Source organism: Xiphophorus hellerii, chromosome 19 (genome assembly GCF_003331165.1).
Source record: "Xiphophorus hellerii strain 12219 chromosome 19, Xiphophorus_hellerii-4.1, whole genome shotgun sequence".
NCBI classification, from domain to species: Eukaryota; Metazoa; Chordata; class Actinopteri; order Cyprinodontiformes; family Poeciliidae; genus Xiphophorus; species Xiphophorus hellerii.
In genome coordinates, this window is record NC_045690.1 from 9,210,851 (window position 1) to 9,231,919 (window position 21,069).

Consider the following 21,069-nt stretch of genomic DNA (forward strand, 5'->3'; position numbering starts at 1 on the left):
GCCAAAAAAGCAGTAAGATGAACCTTTCAGAAAATATTTAAGTGAGGATACCTCTAGCTCCAAAAAACTCAAAAACTGAACTTATCCAAAAAACTGAGCAGAAATCCCATCAACGATGTTGCAAATTAACAAGAAATGACACATTTGAAATATAAATCTAAAATATTAATAGATTTATTATTATTACAAAATGTCATATATTTTTTCTTACTTATCAAGACTGAAGATGAATGAAATCAAATTGAAACTTCTCAAGGCTGTGTTGGCTTAAGAGAAAACAACATAAAATAGGACTTGAAGAATGAAAGTTGAAAACACGTCCTCATAAAGACATCTGTCAATGTCTAAATGTGGCGGAAAGGTCGTTTGGGTTGATCAAATAGGTTAACAAAGCCTGACTTTTCAACATCTTTGTATAGGCTAGATTTGGATGTAATGTTTTAACTTAAAAAGTTACACTTCCAACTCACTTTTTTGGGCCTCTGAAAAACAAGGACTGGCCAACCTTATAAATCCATAATGTCCATGGGTGCCCAGGGTGTGGAAGAAATGAGGAGGAATAGAGAAAATCATATCCTGAATAATACACAACACATTTCTTAAAAATAAAATACTTTATTCATACATGACAATATATTCAGTTTTAAATTATACTTATTTCCAATCATTTTTGGGGGGGAAATGAGCAAACAAAACTTTGGACCACATCCATGTGTATACACATTTTTTCTTACTATGAGAAATAGGCTGCAAAAGTCAGAGAACCCACAGAAAATTGAGGTTTCATTGATCAGTGGAGGGTTCAAGAAGAAACCACATTTCACTTTTTTTCTGGAAGACTGTTCATCTCAAACACAAGAAACAGTGCTGACATTTTCGCTTTTTCCTTGATTTCTCATCTTTTCTAGCCAGACCTTTTTTCTGTGTTTGCTACTTGCATGGTGATAGATTTATTTCCTCTCTCCCTGATGTTCAGTTTTTGTGAAGCATTTTATCACCTTTATCCTTTGATAACTGATCTACAGGGTCAGGTACGAGCAGTTTTCAAACCCAAAATCCATCATTAGATAATAAAGATATAAAATGATAAAAAAAAATAAATAAAAAATGCTGTTCCTGTGATTTAGCTTGAGAGCCAAATTGAAAATGAAATATGGGCACCTTGTGTGAATTTTCCACTCTGATAATTTTTCCTGTGCTCTGAGGTACCAGCCTATAAGAGCAATGCTTTTGTTCCCTTTATCATTCGCTGTTCATTTGTCTCCCAGCCGGAAAAGCCGTGTTAAGATAACGCCATCCTATCATCTGATTGTCTTATCAAACTTGAGAGACACAGCACCCCAAGTCACTGTGATGAAAAGGTTAAGCACTTCAGTCATCTTTGGTTATAGCTTGCTGCTAAAACACTTTTTTTTTCAGTAGATTATTTTGATTTTTACATGTTTACTTTGTTATTTTTCTACTCATATATAACATTACTCAAGTTCTGGTTAATTTCTTATGGCCTCTTCTCAGCATTTCAAGTGCAAGAGTGTGCAACCTTTACGCAGCATTTGACATCGGGGTCAGTTGTATTGCCCCACTTGAACTAAAAGACATTTAGTTTGGTTTAGAAAGTGAAAACACGGACACCATTAATTTGTTTGCTCTCCCACTAGTCATGACCGCAGCAAATGCCATCACCTCAAAGAAGTGGTCGGCCGTCCTCACTTTTATTTGTTTGTTTCTTTGGAGAGTGTGAGAAGTTCTGGAGCCTGGCTGCAGCGGACATTGCATTTGTGCAAGGAAGAGGGGCAGGGGGGCGGCCACCATGCAGAAGGAGAAAGCTATAGGGAGCTAGCAAACAAGTTAGCTGGTGACAGAGCGGGGGGTTGAGGAGGTGGTGATGGTGCTGGGAGGGGTGGGGATTCATTTAGCCAGGCATAGCTGCTCTTGTTTGTGGTTGTCCCTGACAGCGTCGGCACCGCTGCTCCAAAGCACCTGTGTTTGCTCACTAGCTTTCCCCCAATCTGCTCAAAAAATGCTGTGAGCATGTCACATGGTGGCCAGATAGCCTGGGCACCATGGGAATACAAAAGCCGGGGCTTTTAGAACAGTTAATCATTAATAGAGGCATCTCTTTTGTTCCCATTCAGCTCCGTGCTGACAGAGGCTTTGATATTACATATGGCAGACAGGTCAGACGCAGATATAGCCAAGTGCATCGACAGGAAGGAGCTTTCAGCTCAAATGATGCAGGGAGATGAAAGTGAGGCTGCCTGGATGTGTCTCCTCATAGGAACATCCATGAATTTCTGTAGAGGATGGAAAGAACAGTGACATAGAGTGACGTTACAGTGCATTACTATGTTTTAAATGAACAAACACTGATCCCCTTGATTCATCATTATTCTGAGACCCAACAGTCTCTTCGCAGAGACTAGCCTTGTCACTCGGTTTTGAAACCTACGGTTTGTACACAAGGTTTTCAAAAAAAAAAAATCATGACACAGCAATAACTAAAGGGAGATAATCTGGATCTATTTAAACATTGTGAGGTTATGGTGACATATTCGAGCTGACAGACGATAAAGCTCCTTTTGAAGTATCTTCATGTGACAACTACAGTGTAGATGCTTCATGTTCTGAAATTTGATTCACATTTTACATCTGTCAAGAACAAGATTGCAAAACAGAGAGTTTTAAATGGACAATTAAAGATGCAGTATGTAACTTTTATTTGAAAAATATGTTTTTTATGTACTTGTTCAAACTGTTACTCTGTCGTGGCAGTAAAATTTACAGATAATTGCTCAAAAACATTTACCTTTCTCTGCCTTCTTCCAGTGTTCCCAATAGTATCAGCATAAATTTGGTCAGAAACAACCAATCAGAGTAAGGAGGGGTGTCCCAGTGCTGTTAATTATGCTTGTCTACATGCTGCCCACATCCTCCCCCTTTTTCTCTGCTATATTAAAGCTTCTTCTCGACAGCAGAGCCTGCCATGACAGGTTAACATGGCCACCAATGATTGCGGATAAACAGTAGACCCGTTTTTTGTTGTTTTTTTTGCCATTAGTAAATTGATCAGCACGTATATGAGCATGTTTGACAGCGCTAAGACCCTCCTACTGGCTCTAATTGGTTGTTCCTGAAGAGATGCATTTCTGCAGATGACAATAGTAGCACTGAGAAGAGGTCTCATGTCATACTGCCACAACATAGTGACAGTAGTAACAAATATAAATGTCACAAAAATATTTTTTTATAAGAGTTACATTCTGCCGCTTTGGTTAGTTTTTAACACATTTAGGCTAAACAATCAGAAGAATATGATGTCTTACCTGACTAGAACTATTAATTTAGCAATTTACTATAAATTCAGATCATTTAGTCCCACTGCAGCTACTGACTAGTTTAAAAGGGGCCAAAGCCAATTCAGACTTTTGCCATCTTTGAGCAACTTTAATTTTAAAAACATTTCAGTGGACTGATCAATCGCTACAGTCCACTGACCAAATTAACCTCAAAATTAACCTTTGATAATTTTGATAATTATGTTTTAGACAATTATTTGTAATGAAGCTGATGACTATTTATCTATCAGTATTAATATTAATGGATACTTTCCAGCTCTGTAAGTGGCAGTACTGAAACTAAAGTTTGTCAACCTGAAAGAAGATGCACAGGATGTGTTTGGTCAGATAAAGTGCATCAGAGTGTTCGGTGAACTGGAAACTGTGCTGAATGGTTCATTGGGTGAAACTTTTTTATTGTCATTTAACCCAGTTGGACCTTAAATAAGACCATGTGCTGCATGAAAATCACACAGCAAAGTGTTTTCCAATCATCACACCACTTTGTTTATGCATTTTCAACTGAGTGCAAAATATCTTGCTGCAAGAAAGGTCTCCAGAATTAAAGTTAGCTGTGACACTCCAGCAAGTGAATAGAGCAAATAAGGTTCAGAGCCTAAATATGTACAAGACTGCTTAAATTGACATTGAAAATAATTGGAAAAAAAATCATCAACCAAAATGTATTCGAATCAAAAGGCTTGACTTATTTTGTTGGCTTAAATTAGCATTTGATAAAAACTCGATTAATTAGGATAATTAATTCCAACTGTTTGAATTAATTCGATTTCTTTTAATCCTATCACATTAAAAATCTAAAGATTAACATTTTATTAAATGCTAAAATATTTGTATTTCATTTTTACACAGCTTAATCCCCCAAGACGGAAGAAGTCTGTACTGGTAATGGTCTCTGACCTACTAGCAATTACCTTTAGCTTCCAGGACGGCAAATCAGTATTGACAATGTCATGTAGTTAGATATGTGTAGCTTTTAGCATTTTAACAGAAAATAACCCTTTCAGTTTTATTTTTTATTGTTTTGGGGGTTTTTTTGCATCATTAACAGAAGTAAAAATTAAAAACTGATTGGCATGATGGCAACTAAAAAGGGAAAGGCTTTTGGACAGTCCTTGCAATTAATTAACATCCCTTAATCTCAGTTTGCTCTTCATCTTGAACCGTCAATGAGAAATCTGGGACTCATTTCAAGTTGGTCAAAGTCGACTTTGGAGCAGCGGAGTAATACAAATGCATGAACTTGCTTTCACAAAGCAGGGACAGATTTATCTAGAAGGGGGAGATTAGATTTGCTCAGCCACATTCATATAAAAAGCTCTGAAAGGGTCGGAGACAAACTCTTACATACCATTTACCTCAGCATGCCAATGGTTCTTTATTGAAACTTTGTTTCGACCCCGCCCTACCCTCTCCTTCAGTGCTAATAATACTGTATGGAAAGCTGAAGAGGATAGTGGGACCACAAACATTTACGGCTGAAAATGCAGCACAAGTGCAGGCAAAGTGGCCACTCGATCTCGGATGCTCAGTGCGCCAGGAGTCAATCATTAACATGGCACTTTTAGTGATATCTGCTCTCTCTCTGGCACTGAGTGGAAGGCAAAAGATAAATGAAGGTTGTGTTTCAGGGAATGAAGTAAGGCTCCAGCTAACAAACTTTAGGTGCTTTAGCAAACATACCAGCCCACACATCGGCTCTTTTTGAGAGGATTCTAGTCAGTTCAACCTGGCCAACAATGGTGAATGCTTGTGCTTGCGTCACCAGGAGAAATTTGCTAAAATGTAATGATATGTTGGTTTCTGGTATTTGTTATTCATTTAGGAATGGCACAAATGACAAATAACAAATAACACTTTTCAGTCATCCAACATTTTCTTTTCTTTTCTGTTTCAACTTGATCCAAGCACTTAACCAGAAAATAAAAAAGGACGTCTTTGTCTTGTGAGAGTGTCATGCAGCTATAAATCTTCCCCTGCTTCCATGCAGTTCAACTTCTCCACAGTGTTTTTTATTTGCTAACCCTGGTCACCAGCGATAAGGGCCACTGATGTCCCTAAACTGTACTAACTTGCCTTGACATGCACATTTGTACTGTGGAACCTGAAATAGGAGGGAAATAATGACAAATAAAACAAGTAGTAAATAAAATCCTCTGTTTCATTTTTAAGAAAATGATCTGGTTGAATTGAGTCAAATGACAGACTGAACAAGTGCGTGTCTCAAACAAAAGTTCCTGTTTCAAGTGGGAAGGAGAATTGCTGATGGATGGCTTGGCAAACATAGTTGACATACCTGGGCAATGCCACGGGCCGGTCACAGCCCAGGACTGAGGGGGACATTGTGTTTGAGTTTTTGTGAGCGTGAGTGCGTCAGCGAGGCTCCTCCAGAACTATCCCTCTTCCCTCCGAGGCTTCCTCTCCCTCCTCTCCTCCGCTCAGGCCGTGGGGATCACTTCAGTCAGCAGAGCCCTGTTTGACAGAGACACAGCCTCCATATAAATCCCATCCTCCTATTTATTTGATGTGCAGTTCTACTAGGAAGCCTTCGATCCGTCCTCGGGGAGCCCGCATCTCAAAACACTCAAATAGTCTGGGTGTGCAGATAAGCTCGGGGCCGGAATTATACTCCCAAATTCACAAATCCTCACAGAGGTTTTTTTCTCTTCCCGTTTTAAATCACATTTACAAAGAAATCTGCATCATATGAACTAACTATTCCACCAGAAAATGTTTTGATACTTTAACAGGTCTTAGGATTCATTTGTGCAATTAAAATACACAAGGAAAAATGTGGAGGAAAAATAGTTTTTAGCGCATCTTTCTGAAGTGGGGTTTGGACTGTGAAATGGGTCAGTGCAGCCCTGATGAAGAGGGGTAAACCTTTATGGAGAACACCCAGGAATGTTTAGTTAACTCGCTTGTCACATTCAAGCCTGTATGTCAAAGGTGTTTACTGGGTGTTGACATTAATAGGCTGGTTAAAAGGTAAATGATGGTATACTGGTGTCTAGATGAGATATATGCTGAATACATTTTCTTTCTCTTTTTTTTTGCAAAAATTAAAAAATTGAAAAGTCTAAACAGAAATTGATATGCACATAAAATAAGAAACCAAAAGAAACCTTTATTTTAAGTTGCTACAAATTTATACACTTTCACTAAAACATACATCACTCTAAAAGCTTCAATACATATAAAAGGGATTTTAATTAAATTATATTCATGCAACTAAAACGTGCTCAGTTCTCATTTAACTTACACACTTTTTTTAGAAGCACAAGTAAATTCTTTGAATTTTGGTTGACCCCCAAAATAAAGTACATATATATATAAAAAAACATGCAAACTGGGTCACAATAACCAGTGGTTATGGCAACCCTGGACTGGACCAAAGCAATGACCCTCACACTAGTTAAAATTTTAGAACAGTGCTCAAAATGTGTAAGTAATGGAACATGCATATTTAAATGTATTATTATAATGTAAAATTACAAGGCATTTTGTTCAATAATTTGATACATTTTTATTGAATAGATCAAATGCATACATAATTGTTTTCATAAATTTTTAAACAAGTAATAATCTTTCAACACATATTTTCCAAACTATTTGAGTTAAACAGCAAAATCTTACATGTAGCAATTTTAAAACGCCAGTAAATTTTATTTTATGCCTCTTTTCTGCTCTTATTAATAATATTATGCAAACAAAGCATAATTACACAGGCATTTAGTTTTATGATGCAACAACATGTAAATCAGCTGATAATGTGCAGCACAATTTCCCTTTATGTGGCACCACAGCAATAAAATATAGTGAGTAAGTTGGTGAAGGGCAAACATGAGACATGTAATATAAATTTAAATGTTGGCAGATCTAAAATGACTCTCAGCATATATATATAACCACCATAGTTTAAAACAGAAATTAAAAACATCATGCTTCACATTCACAGTTTGTCTGAACTTAATTTTAACATTTAAAAAAAATATGAACATGTCTCAATTTTAAGATTAATTTTCTTTTTATAATGTACTTGCAACCAAGAGGATCCTTGCAAATCGCCCGTCTGTCTGTCTGTCTTTCTGCCTCTCTGTGCTTCCTTCCATCTGACCACCCACTGAGAGGCTTGTGGTGAGAAGAAAGTGTTCCTCACCTCATCCTGGCACCTCTACACTGACCCTACAGGTGACAGCTAACCTGTTAAAGTACCTGGACATCCAATTAGTTTGGGTCACATCACCTCCACGTTTAGCAACTGAACCAAACACCAGGGAGAGAACCATGGGCACCCCTCAGACTGTTTCAGGTAAGTGGAGCTGTGTTGTAAGTTTCCTATGACTCACACAGCTCTTTTCTCCACCCATGAATGCTGGAAGATTGTAGGTCGCGGTTAACTTTAGAAACGGAGTCCTCTCAGCTCATAAATTACACGGCAAAGGACAACCTTAAGCGGTGTTGAAATGCCTCGAACAGAGCTTTATTTCAGCGCTGCTGGAGCGTGAAGCTGGGAGCACCACCCCACAAGGAGCCTAGCTCTCACAAGCACACATAAGACGGCTATTTATCTTGCCATACCTGAGGTCTGACATGCTGGCAAAGCACTGTTGGTGCACCAAAGGCGGATGCAAAAACAAGCACTTGCTGTTTCCTAATGATGCTGGGTTTTTAGGGTGCTTTCACACCGTGTCATACCTTTTTCTTTTCTTTTTTTGCAATAATGAAGTCTGGCCCCACATTTGAAATTTCACCCCCTCAACCAACAAAAGGGTTTTCCTTCCTGGGACCTGCCTTGGCACAGCTTCTGGCACTTTGAAATCTGATCTGATAGATTAAGAGCTTAGCCATTAGAATAAACCATTGTGGAGTCATTATGAGTCGTATTTTCATGCTGGCGAAAAAAAGAACAGTTTTCATGCTGCGTCTGTGAGTAGAAAAGGCTTTTTGTAACCACAGATCATCACACTGTTTAAATACATTTTAACCCCAGTGAAAAAAGGGAAGATTACACAACTTTTGAGCTTTATACAAATGTGACAGTAAAAACAGGCAGTGAACATCTTTTCTTTTTTTCTTTTTTTTTTTCAAAGGGCTGCTTCACAACATCATATTGTGTCGAAATCATCCTGAGTCTGACCACCCAAGGGGTCCTGACACCACAACCTTTACAGAGGGGGATGGGTCTCTCCGTGTGTTTGTATTTTGGCAAGTGTCTGCTCACATGCATGAATACGCTCTTCCGTCTTATGTGTATTGATCCTCCTATGCATTTCACTGCTCCTCTTTTTTTGTTTGTTTGTTTGTTTGTTAGAGAGCCTTTCCTATTCTTATTTTTTTTCTCCACAGCCCTGGCCTCGAAATCGGCCTGCTTCGACTTCCTGCCACATAGACGATACCACACGGACTGAGTGGTAATACACATTCGGCAGAGAACAGTTCAATGTAAATGCAAAACAACCAAATGGCTCCTATAGCGGTCTTATTTTTCCCTCTGAAGGTTTCCTCTTTTAACTTGAAGTCTTTGTTTGGTTCTTTGTTCGACTATGATCATTTTATTTTCTCTTTTAAAAGAATGTGGTTTTCCTATTAAATCAAGATACAAAAAAGTGGAAGTAGAAAAAAAAGTTGGAAATTCAGATTTTTGAAAACATTTAGCATTTTATGAGAATTTCTTTGTTAAACATCTCCAGTATTTAAAATTTCTTATTGTAATTGTTATATATGAGTCATCGGTAATATACTTTGTGTGGATGAAAAACCTCAGAGTGCTCTTAATAATACCACACCAAAGCATTTTTTTATGTCTCTGTAAGTCAATAACTGGTTCAAAAACATAAATCTCTAAAAAAAATTCACAATGCTTTGTAATCCTTTAAAGCCTGAAACAATAAATACATTTCAGAAATTAAGACTTCTAAAAATTGATTTTTAGAAATAATTTTGTTTTAATAACAGCCATTTTTCCCTCTTTAGTTTGTTGTTGTTTTTGCAGCATAATCAATACCATAGGCTTGTGTGGTAATTTAATTGTCATAGCCAAAAAAATTGCATGCATTATAAAGATGATGGCTCCCCTTTACTTTATTGTATTAAAAAAAGTTGTCTTTGACATAGATACTCGTGAGACCTCTGCCTTTTAAAGACAATTGTTTTATTTGCTTAGCAACATTGTTCCTTACAAAAGTATTAAATGCTGTTAAAATTTTAAAGCAATAAAAACAGATTTTTAAATGCATAATTATTTTCAATCTTTGGACAGCGCAATGTTTTTTTTATTATTCCTTGGATTTCTCCTTTTTGTCAGAATTAATATTTTAGGTTTTTTTGTAGTTATTATAACCAACAAGAGAAAGAAATTGTAAGCACTTCAGACAGTATATTTACTTAATCCAAAAAATACCCCAAAACCCCAAAAAAGTATTTGGGGAAAGAAGCCCTTTTGTAAAGGTCTCAGGATTTGCTTAAAAAAAATGATACTTTAGATTGAAGTTAAAATTGTGCATCTTTATCGCACTCTGTTATTGACTTGTGCTTCTCTCTCGAAGACGAAAAGAGAGGTCAGGCCTTATCCCCCCAACCCCGACCTAAACCCTGCCTTTTATAGCAAAGTGGGGAGCGATTCAACCTTAAACGAGCACACATGCGGGCAACAGAGATACACATGCGATAACCTGTTCAATTAGACAACACCCACCACTACAGGCAAAAAGTAGACAGATAAATGACCATACAGTATGGTGTACAATGGGAATTAAAAGTATAGGGCAGCTGGGCTCTTATCTGGCCAGGGAAGAAGAAACCAGGCAACAAAGGGAGGCCTACGACTAAGAGGCTTGATGCATGGGAAAGCCATGGGCCGGCCATTGTGGCTGCCCTTCTGCTGAGCAAATAGTCCAAACTGTTCATTCCCCATCTCCTATTCTCTCGTCGGTACATTGTTTGTGTCCTTGCATTTCATTCTGACTGGGGAAGATTGCTCTCAGGGCCAGTGAGCAAACAGTCCAGAAAAGAGCCAGCTATCTCCTGCCGTTCCCAGGAGAACTAGCATTTTTATTTCGGCTCCAAGCTGTCAAAGGATTGGAGAGTTTATGTCAGGATCCTGAATTAATTGCTTTAAGCCTCAGGGCCAACGCCGAAGATTTTTTTTTTTTTTTGTATTACCAAATGTTTTGTAAAATGTTTTCTACCAAATTATGCATTAGCCCTCCTCCTTCTCCTTTTTTTCCTTTTTTTTTTTTTTTTGTTTAGGAGTCGCCAAACATTTGGTATTGGATACATACCGGGATGGTTTGCTGCAATACAAATGATGCGTTTAGATGTTGTTGACAGCACAAAGGCGTGAATGGTGACTGGCTACAGCGCGGCTGTTAAGGATTTGGTAGAGCAAAGGCAAACAGCAAACTTTTTGTGTGGGTGTGTTTTCTTCTATTCCATGATGGTAAGTGCACGAGCCAAGTCTGGCAATAAAGTGTGTCGGCTTACAGATGCCTCAATAAACCATAGACGTTCAGACATTTGGTGGACGAAGCTTTAAAGGCTCTTAAATATTCCCTATATGGCCAAATGGACTTCACAACCGTCTGTCGCCCTTATATTCCTCCCATGCTAATGGTTAAATTATAACAAAACACAATATATCATACTGGTCTGTCTAAGGATCAACATTTTCCATTCTGCATGTAAATAACTTTGTCAGTAACATCAGCACTGGAAATGTCCACTTTTACACTGATGATATGGTAATGTATATCTCAACATTCACATCCAAGCTGGCCCTCAATCAGCAGGAATTGGCTTTTGAAACTGTCCAATCAAATCTTAGTCACTTAACCTGCCACCCATTACCACCATTCACAGTTCACAGATGGAATGTGAAGTACAAATGTGTGGGGGTTACTTTGTGATTATTATGTAAGTCATGCCGCAGCTTCATCTCAAACAAAAACTGACATTTCTATTTCAGAATGAATTCCTGTTTTCCCATTGAATCTTTCAAGAGACTCAATAGTATTTATGCAGCAAAAATTTACAGGATTTGCATTCCAAAGTTTTGGTGCTAACTCGAAAGATCCATCGAGAGTTGAATGAGTGAGTCGGACCATCAGCATACTTTGGCCTGAAGATCAAATGGAAAAAGGTTGTAGTAGGTACAAAATATAGTAGGAAGCTTTTCTATTTAGGGCCTAAGGTTTAGGACTAAACCTCTAAAATTAACTTTCATCCAATACAGGAATGTTCAGAGTGGAATGATGTGCACTCTTTTGTTTGTACCACTTACAATTATTTTAAATTAATTTACATAATCTGTAGTAGATCTAACATTTCTTTGTTAAATCACCTAAAAGGCCAATCAAAATAATCACAAAAGGTTTGTCTCATCATCTGCTATCTGGGTTTATACACCAGCATTCTATATTCAGACATTTCCCTTAAATAATAAGAGAAATTTCAGAATGGAGTAATGTTCATCAATCAAATTTTCTGCTTTATCTGTTTAGCTGAATAAAACTAGAAAATCCATGAACCACTGAAGCCCCAGAAGAACTGTAAAGGTGGATGCCATTTGCATAGACATGACAACAGACAGTCTTATAGTGTTTTATAATCTCTTCCAGTTTGAAGTACATAAAGTAAGAAAAAGAACACAAAAAAATAACAGATTCTTGGGGAACCCTAACAGACAGAACTGCATTTTCTGATCTAACCTGATTCACCCTGCCGTGTAATTCTGGACATGTTCTTTGATTATGTTTTGAATTACTCTTCAGTTACATTAATCAAAAGCAATCTTCATATTTATGTTGCTCAAGTGTACAGATGGGTGTTTTAACATGGAAATGTTGCTAAATAACAGAAGTCATCTTATTAGGGTGATGACCGGAGTCTCTGGGTAATATGTGTTGAGTTGGAAATATCATTTAACCAACTCTTGATTTATGTCAGGGACACAACAAAAATAGGTTGTTTAGGTAGTCCATAAACCCCAAAAGAGAATTCCAGCTGGATATCATCAGCTTAGAGATGACAGACATTAATTATAGACTCTTATAGTCTGTCCTAATAGAAGTACAAAGAGTAAGAAAAGAGTAGAGCCCAGAAATGAGCCTTGAGAAACACCACAACATAGTGCTGTCTTTCCAGTATTACCCGAATCACATTTCTGACATTGAGAGATCTGTCAAAAATGTACAAAAGAATCTATTAAAACACAACTGATGATCACAATCAAATGCCTCAGTATGAAACTCTGATCAACAGCAAAGGATATAGCCCAAAACAATGGCTATATTTATGTCTCTAAAGAGTGATGGAGTTAAGAGTCCTAGTTATGTGCATTCTCTCAAAGCCTATAAGTTCTAAGTACTATTTTAGATAGAATTTTGTCCTTTGAAATAAATTTTAAAAGTGGGACACACGATTGACTGCTACATGCTTAATGTCCTAATGACTGACAATATTAGAAGTATTGTCTCGCTTGAGCATTTTCAAAGAACTTCTTATTTACTTAAATTAAGATTGTGTATGCATGTGTTCTTTGATCGTTCTAATTTGCGGTCTTAATCATTAATGCTGCCTGTCTTGCTTAGGGGAGTCTTAAAAAAGAAACTCTTAATGTAAGTGACATATTTGTAAATAAAACAAAGTAAAAATGAAAACCAAAATTTGTATCTGAAAAGTTTTTTTGGGCCTCCAGGCAACACATTATGCACTACGGCGTTTGGTGAATGTGATCAAGTAATTAAGCAAAACTTCCACCTGAAAAACAACTTCAAATCTAGTCACTAACAGTTCCCCAAATGAGAGGCCTTGGCCTCAGTGAGAGACCGTTGAGGCACTGTCACAACATGATTAATCTCTTTATTGTTGTCACTGATTACAGTGACAATAAAAAGTGGAAACTTTTAAAGTACTTCCAGCTTATCAAAAATTAGGAACCAAATTAGTGTCAGGGAACAGCCTGTTACTGTAAAACTTGTTCATTGGGTTTTAATGTCCTGCACTATTTGTAGGAAACATCACAATAAATGTTATGTCACTCTAAGCTTTGGTGAATTTGCAATTCTTGCTGATCAACAAATATAGCCAGACTTAGTATTAAGGCACTCAAGGGAGAAAGAGCTTAAAGACTAACTTTGGATTTAATTTCACAGCAGTTAATGCGTGGATATGTTTGTGTTTAATTGGCAGAATTATCCTTTTGATACAGTTAAAATTATAACTTCTGGCATCTTGAACACTAAAATTTTATATTTTCTATTAATCGTAAATAACTCATTCAAGTCAAATTTATCTTTTGCTGTTTTAGTGACTAAATAAATGTTTTTTACTATTGAACATGGAATGGCAGTCCAACAGTTATAGCCTTTGAAACCACACATCAGCAACTGAACTTTGAGCCAACATCTCTCTTTCAAAGGGGTTGTGTAATGTAGTTGGCCATTATATTTGCATCCAAAATTCATTTAGCAGTATGTTACAGGGCTGCATTGTGTTATGCCATTTGTTTGAAAAAGCCCCTTTACAATCCTCCTGTCAGTTTCTAACACCTGACTTTGATAAATCAAAGTGGCAATACTAGTATCACACAGTTATGTGACACTAAAATGTAACTTAGTAAATTAGAATAAAATATATATATATATATATATATATATATATATATATATATATATATATATATATGTACATATATACAGTATTTATTGCTGGATTTCAACAAGAAAAGATTTATCATACATATATTTTAATCATTTAGCAAAGGAAAACTTATAATTCCCTTTCTCAGATAATTAGACTGATTGTGGTCCAAATTCACCTAATGAGATAACAATACATTTTGTCTTTCATTTGGAAATCAAAGCTCCCAAAGTGTGGAAGGAAAAGTGGAAAGGCATAAAATTCCTGATACTTAAGGTTCAGTGTGAAGTTTCTATAAACACCAATGAATTTGATGAGTAATGTCACCTTTTGGTGTTGGTCCTCTGTGTTCTATAAAGTTGAAAGTCAGTTCAGCCGTCTACCAGAAATGCTCATTTCATTTTCCACTAGAACTTGGCACCGATCCACACTGCCAAAAGTACAAATAATTGCTTTAATGATGGGATCACTGATCCTGATTGGCCAAGAAACTTGCCCGACAAGACTCAAAGAGAAGCCATAATATAATGTCAATAAGAAGGTGAGACACCAAACCAAACAATCCAGAAGAACTAAAAACTGCTATTAAGGCAATCTGTGCTTCCTTAACACCTCAGCAGAGCCACAGGCTGATTGCCTCCATGCCACACTGCTTTGATGCAGTAATTCATGCACATACTTCCCGTAGGCTGAGGTTACTGGCAACATTTTTCATTGGCCTTATGTAGTATTTTAATTTTTCTGAGCAGAAAGTAGGGTTTTCAACAGCTCTAAATCATAACAAAATGCATCCCTCTGCATGATAAATGGCTTCACCTTTTAAATTTAGTTACTGAAATCATTTATTATGCTGCATGTGTAGTCACTGAGCTGTTCTGCAAAATGTTCACCTCCTCTTTGTGTAATGAAGCATGCACAATTTCCTTTTGCACATGAAAGCAACTGTGTAATCGTGTGTTTATGCCCACAGCTAATTTAACTGTGTGATGTGCAACATGTCCGCCTTCATGTTTTATCTTTCTATGTGCCACTTAAAGATAAGAGTGCCACAGCTCTGACCAATAAATCTGCCGGTTGACTCCTTAATCTGAAAGGATATTGGGTGACAAATGGCGAGATGTTGCTGTCAGCGTCAAGCAGGCGAGGGTTAAATAATGTGTATCAGGGGACTACTCTGCTGTCAGGGAAAACATACAGGATTCATCCTTCACCATAATCTGCTCAGCAGCCTTATAGACACCTCCCAGCTTTCCTCAATCCTTCATCCGAGCATCCGTCTCCCCTTTATAAATAACACAGCCATTTATATGGAATTAAATTGGGGATTAATTTGATTCAAGTCAGGGTATGGGAATTCATTAGTGAGCTGACAGTGGCTACATACATGGAGTGAATTTAATTTGAATCCCCCAAGGGAGGGACTATACAAAGCTGTGTGAAATAGAGCTCTGAAAGACAATTAGGAATGTTGTTTTTTAAAATTCTGACACCAGCAAAGTGGAACTTTATTGCTGTTGATGGCTTTTCATCATGTTAGGAGCAGCACTTGACGTCTGGTGAAGGTGAATGAAATGGATAGATGATGTTTGGTGCGAACGGAGAGGCTCGGCCTTGTCTCGCGGTACGGATCAAGACCCTTGCATGAATGGGAGGATGTATAAACAGCTTTTTTTTTTCACCCAGATCTGGCTTTCACTCATGTATGATATTAAAATAGGCACATTATTTGAATGTCAGTGATTCTCATGAATGTCGAAATGGCACATCCGTTGCCGTAGTTTCTGACAAGCAGTGCAATGTAAGGCAAATGCATTAAATTCAACTCCAAAGCAGATTAACGAAGTTACCCCCCAGCAGCACACCACCCTTGCTGTTTTCTAAATTGGACAAGTCCCATTGTAAGATATCCTATCAATGTGCACATGTCTGCATGAGTGAACATATGCAGGACAAAATATTCCGTAGTTTGTTATTCCGAGGACAGCACCGGGGGCACACAGGCTTGTTTGCCTTTGCAGAGAGAGGAGATTGGATTGGGGGTTTAAATGAATCGCTGGCGCACTACGTTTATAGGTTTCATTAACTTTTAATGAGTTGGATGTCCTTCGATGTGATTGGTTGGCAAAGCTTTGCTTTCACTTCCTGAAACAGGAGCTCAGGAGGGGGAATTGAGGGAATATTGCAGCAACTTGGCTTGCATGTTATGACCATGTGCTGCTAAATGTGCCACTTAGGGTGGAAATGGCTCATGAAAAGTCATATATACGTGGTACTATTCATCAGCTGCTTCTGAGAGTGGAATCTGAAACCTGGATGTATCGAGTCTCGAGGGGAATAAAGAAACCACTGCAGATCAATCACAGTCTAGCAGGCATCCTTTTACCTCTCCTGACTGACATATCATTTTATGGTGGCTCTGCCAGCAAGGTTTGATCTCAAAGACAGGCGCGAGGCCCAAAGGGAAATGCCTGTGGAATTGTCAAAGAGGGGCTAGAAGCACAAGTGAACACAAATGCTTCCAGCTGATGCCTGACTTTATATTAATCTCCATCCAATATAGTATTTTTCTGCCTGGATGATCACACTTTTATTATCTTGCATTGAGGATTTTGTTGAGGGTTTTTTTTCTGGATGCTTTATGCCTTGAGAAGCTCATCTAACCCTCCCTTCTGGGCCTCAACTCAGAGCTCGTTTGAAACAAAAGCTTTGACGGCGTCTCAGTTTTACCTCCGTCTATGGAACTCTCCAATTCAGAAGTTGAAATCTGGTTAACAACGATTGATATCCACTGGTTTCTTTGAGACTGTTGCTTTTCAGTTTGCATGATGAGAATAAACACTGACCATCCATCCACTTCCAGAAGCATAAAAGCAGTAGGGCATAGAGAGGCACCCCGTCCAGGCCTGAATGGATTGCCTTTAGGTCACTGCATATCCCACCAGCTGTTGCCTCACAGTACTCAATGGGCATTGTTGATGGCTCTTTCTGTCTCCCTTCTCTGTTTTCTCTCTCAGGACTTGAAGGAGTCCTGCACTGGAATGTCACAGAGTCGTGTCAGAACTGAGTGCAGACACATCACAGATAGCATCCGCTTTCTCACCCTGTCCACCGGGCCATCCCTCTCTTTTTCTGCACTTTTTGTCACAAATCCACCATTTCAGGTCATGAAAATTTATCATCTCCATGTTTCGACATGCACTAAATCATTCCATTGTGGCAGTCAAGAAAACAAAGCATGACGCTTTAAAAATAGATATTTACAACTAATAAAATAATGTCAATAATAATTTGAAGGTGGGAGGGGGGAAGCAAGCTTTCATTAAAAATGTTTTCACAAAAAAACATTAACAATGAAACAATGATAACTGAAAATAAAGGAAGATTTTTTTTTTTTTTTATTAGAAAGCCTTTTGGGAATAAAGTCCAAGACACAAGATATTGATGAGAAAAAAAACCTGCAAATGTACATTTTGGCCATATAATTTAATGTTTTGTCAAACAAATATGATCCAGCTGTAATAAAATGACTCATCAACTCTCATAAGGTAAAAATGTTCCTGTCAGAAAGCGGTTCACCCCCAAAATGTATTATTTTATGTGAAAAGACCAAAACAGACATGTCAACTTATTCACTTACAGTTTTTTTTTTATTTTTCGTTTTTACAAATATAATAAGTTGCCAGGAAAATATTATATTATTAATACATCTAAAATTAATGATAAAACTATATTCTGAAGCTATTCAATAAGCCAGAAGGCAGCAAATGTTGCTGTTGGTTTAACAACTAAAACAATCAGTGAATTGGAAAGAAATTTTGTTTGCAATATATTACATTTTAATTTTTATATGTTATTTGGTAAAAAGAAATTGTAATACAAGTGCATGGACATTTGGGTTTATGATTGATGTATTTTGGACTGCTATGTAATAGAACCTATATTTTTTGTTGTTGGTTAAAGTTTAGTGCCTTTACGATATCAACTTCAATCATGTAATGTTTTTATTATTATTATTATTATTATTATTATTATTATTATTATTATTATTATTATTATTATTATTATTATTATTTACATCTTAATAGTCGAGATTAGTCAACCTAAACTGTGAAGAACATCTATTTTGAAATGTATAAATAACCTGATAAAAAAAATTGAAAATGACTAACAGTAATTCTGAAAAACTGCTTATTGATTATTTTTAATCAAAAAAAAATATTTGAACCCCTAGTGTGGTAAATTCAATTTAGCAAATTTAGGCCTGTTGTAAAGCGTATTCTAGCAGACCTTACATTGAAAAAAAAAAAAATTTAAATCAAAGTGATTTTTGAAAATGATGAAAGTGAAGAGCAAAAAAAGGAGGGAAAATCGCACACGGTGGATGGAGTGACGGGCACGGAGCTTCTCACCGGGACTGGCCGCCCTGCTGTGAAACCATGGGTGGCTTGGAGTTCTGACTTTGTGGTCCCTTTAATATACTGAGGGACGACAGTTTGCCCTGCTAAGATATAGGATTAGGAGTATGTCTGGTGAAAGAGGAGTTAAGTCGGGCTAGTGTGGACGGTCCCTCCCCTGCAAAAGGCTGAGACAGAATTACAGCTTGTTGGACCGGTGTCCCGCCGTCTCCGTGGAGACAGATCTACTTGGGTGTTCCAGTCCGCGGGCTTCAGCGCGCATGCAGCCCACGAAGGTGCGGCAATGCTCTCTCTACGGGATATAGGCCTCATAACATCATGCGACCCCCGTACATAAGTAACATAATAGACCTGGAGAGAGCCACACGTAGATATCGAGCAGTGTTGATTTGACAAAGCGACAATTAATTACTCCAAATTAGCAGATCGTGTCAGTTGAATTATTGTAAAATATGTAAAAATATATTATGATTCCAATTTTTCCCTCTTTGGGCCTGTATTGACTACGTCAGGAAGTCCCATTGAGCTGACGCCCATGGGTGGATGCTCATATTTGGCTTATAATATGAGTCATTCCTAGAGCACGGAGGCCCAAACTCGCCTTTAAGCTTTAGAATGTCTCACTTTAGAAGATTGATGCAATTAGAAGCAATTAAAAGACATGAGGAAAAGGGGGTAATTGCCAACCATTGTTGCGACACGGATAGTTTATCTTTAAACTCTTTAACTGTGATTATCAGAAATATGCGTTGATAATCCCTGCTCAATGCCCCAGTTTTTCAGACTTTATCAAATGTTGCAAATCTGGATGCAGCCAAATCCTTAAATGGATGTAAAAGGTGCGACTGGGTGTTTTGTTTCCCAGCATGAATGGGGGTCTGATCTGCAGGCCCCTAATCAAGAAATACGCAAATTTGAGCTCAAGAAATGCAAAGAAATCAGGCTAGCGGGTTAAACAAAAAGAAAAAAAAAAAAGAATCAACAGGCGCGGACATCCTCTTTTTTTCTGTTGCTATAACAACCCATGCTCTGGACTACGATGTTGCTGCAGGGGCGTCTTTCCCCGATTCAAAAACTTGAACAAGAAGTTAAGATAAGAAGAAAAACGCAAATGCAAATGGTTGCGGCCTCTTTGCATATTTCCCCTCCTCTAGAGCAGATCAAGGCTCCTTACCTTTAAGTCTGCGGAGATCCAAAAGATCATTCCCGGTCTCAAAGCGCGATATAAAGGGGTCTTGACCGGGGTTATCCCACCTTCAAAGGGCTGGGGGTAAAAGCCGCTTTCAGAGGCAAATGTTTAATATTGGATGAGGGATTGTAAAAGGGCTCTTCGTTCATTACAGCCTGTTAAAGTTTTTTTTTTCAAAAACACTCGTTTTAAATTCATTATTATTATTATTATTATTATTATTATTATTATTATTATTATTATTATTATTATTATTATTATTATTTAATACGGATTTCTTTTACGCAATTGAGTGGGTTATTTTTGCGGAATGTATAATTCCAACATATATTATTTTCATGCAAATGTTTATGGTTATTTTTGATTCTTAAAAATATGACACTGGCAAAATGCATTAGTTGCATCGAATAACAGCGACACAGTGTCAAAACAGAAGTCATATCCAAACCTATGCGAGCCTATGGGAACGTGATATAAATCAGCCGCACACTGCAAAAAATAGCCAACTGCGTGTCTTCAAGTCCACATTAAGTCTCATTCGTCGGCGAACATGTGTAGACATCCGCCAGTCAATCATACTGTCTGGTTTGAAACAACATGCAAAGCAATATTTGCTGATACAATGCGCCTGAATAAAGAAAAGAAATCAAGAAAAGCCCTGCGAATTTATATTTAGATTTAATAGGAAAAGATTAAATGTTATTTTGTAATATCGGGTTTTTTACAGGCGTCTCTCCACCCGGCTCGCAGATCAGAGATACAGAGACTCGCTTCCACCACACAACCTGCAGATCTCTTCAACTTTGCACCACATAAATCCAATAGATCTCCTTTTTTCCCCCCCCACGAGCTCGGGATATCGTATAACCTCTGCCGCCCACATTGCATGCACACGAATCGCCACCAATTTGCTTTACAGTTTAAGTAAAAGAATCCAAGTAAAAACGCAATATTTTTTATGGAAAATAAAAGCTCTCGTACCTGTGCAAAATAGCCGGTGCTTGTTGGCAAGCCCCACTGAAGCCCATTGTAGAAGCTTGCCTTCTGCCTTCTGCAAAGGGCTCCAGACATCACAGCATTTATTTGAGCTCAAACTCTGTCACTGTTGACTTTAGCTACAAAGCAAAGATTTCACTGCCACGCTAGTTAAAAAAAATGATTATTTTACAGAGATATCGATCAGCACGCTATAAAAAAAATCAGCTTAGCATTATATGTCTAAAATGAATAGAACGAAATTTAATGTCTGTGTAAATTTACAGAGCCGCGGGCGTCCTATTCAAAGTTTACACTTGTGCAATTTGGTTTGTGCGTGTGCGTGTGTGCGTGTGTGTGTGTGTGTGTGTGTGTACTCTTCCTATATGCGGGCATAGCCTCCACTCCATTGTTTACTGGCTTTGTTTATTCGCAGATCACGCTGTTTAAAGTGCGATCTGCAAAGAGGGTCTGGAGAATAAACGCACACTTTTGG

The 21,069-nt window shown here is 37.7% G+C and overlaps 1 long non-coding RNA gene across 1 annotated transcript; it reads right to left on the reverse strand.

Annotated features, from left to right (window-relative positions):
* Positions 1–1,103: 1,103 nt before the first annotated feature.
* LOC116708548 (uncharacterized) lies at positions 1,104–20,686 on the reverse strand. The gene is made up of 3 exons (XR_004336699.1): positions 20,580–20,686; positions 5,650–5,825; positions 1,104–2,294 (listed from the first exon to the last, which is right to left on the reverse strand). It is a non-coding gene; the product is annotated as an uncharacterized LOC116708548 (long non-coding RNA).
* Between the last annotated feature and the right edge of the window lie 383 nt (positions 20,687–21,069).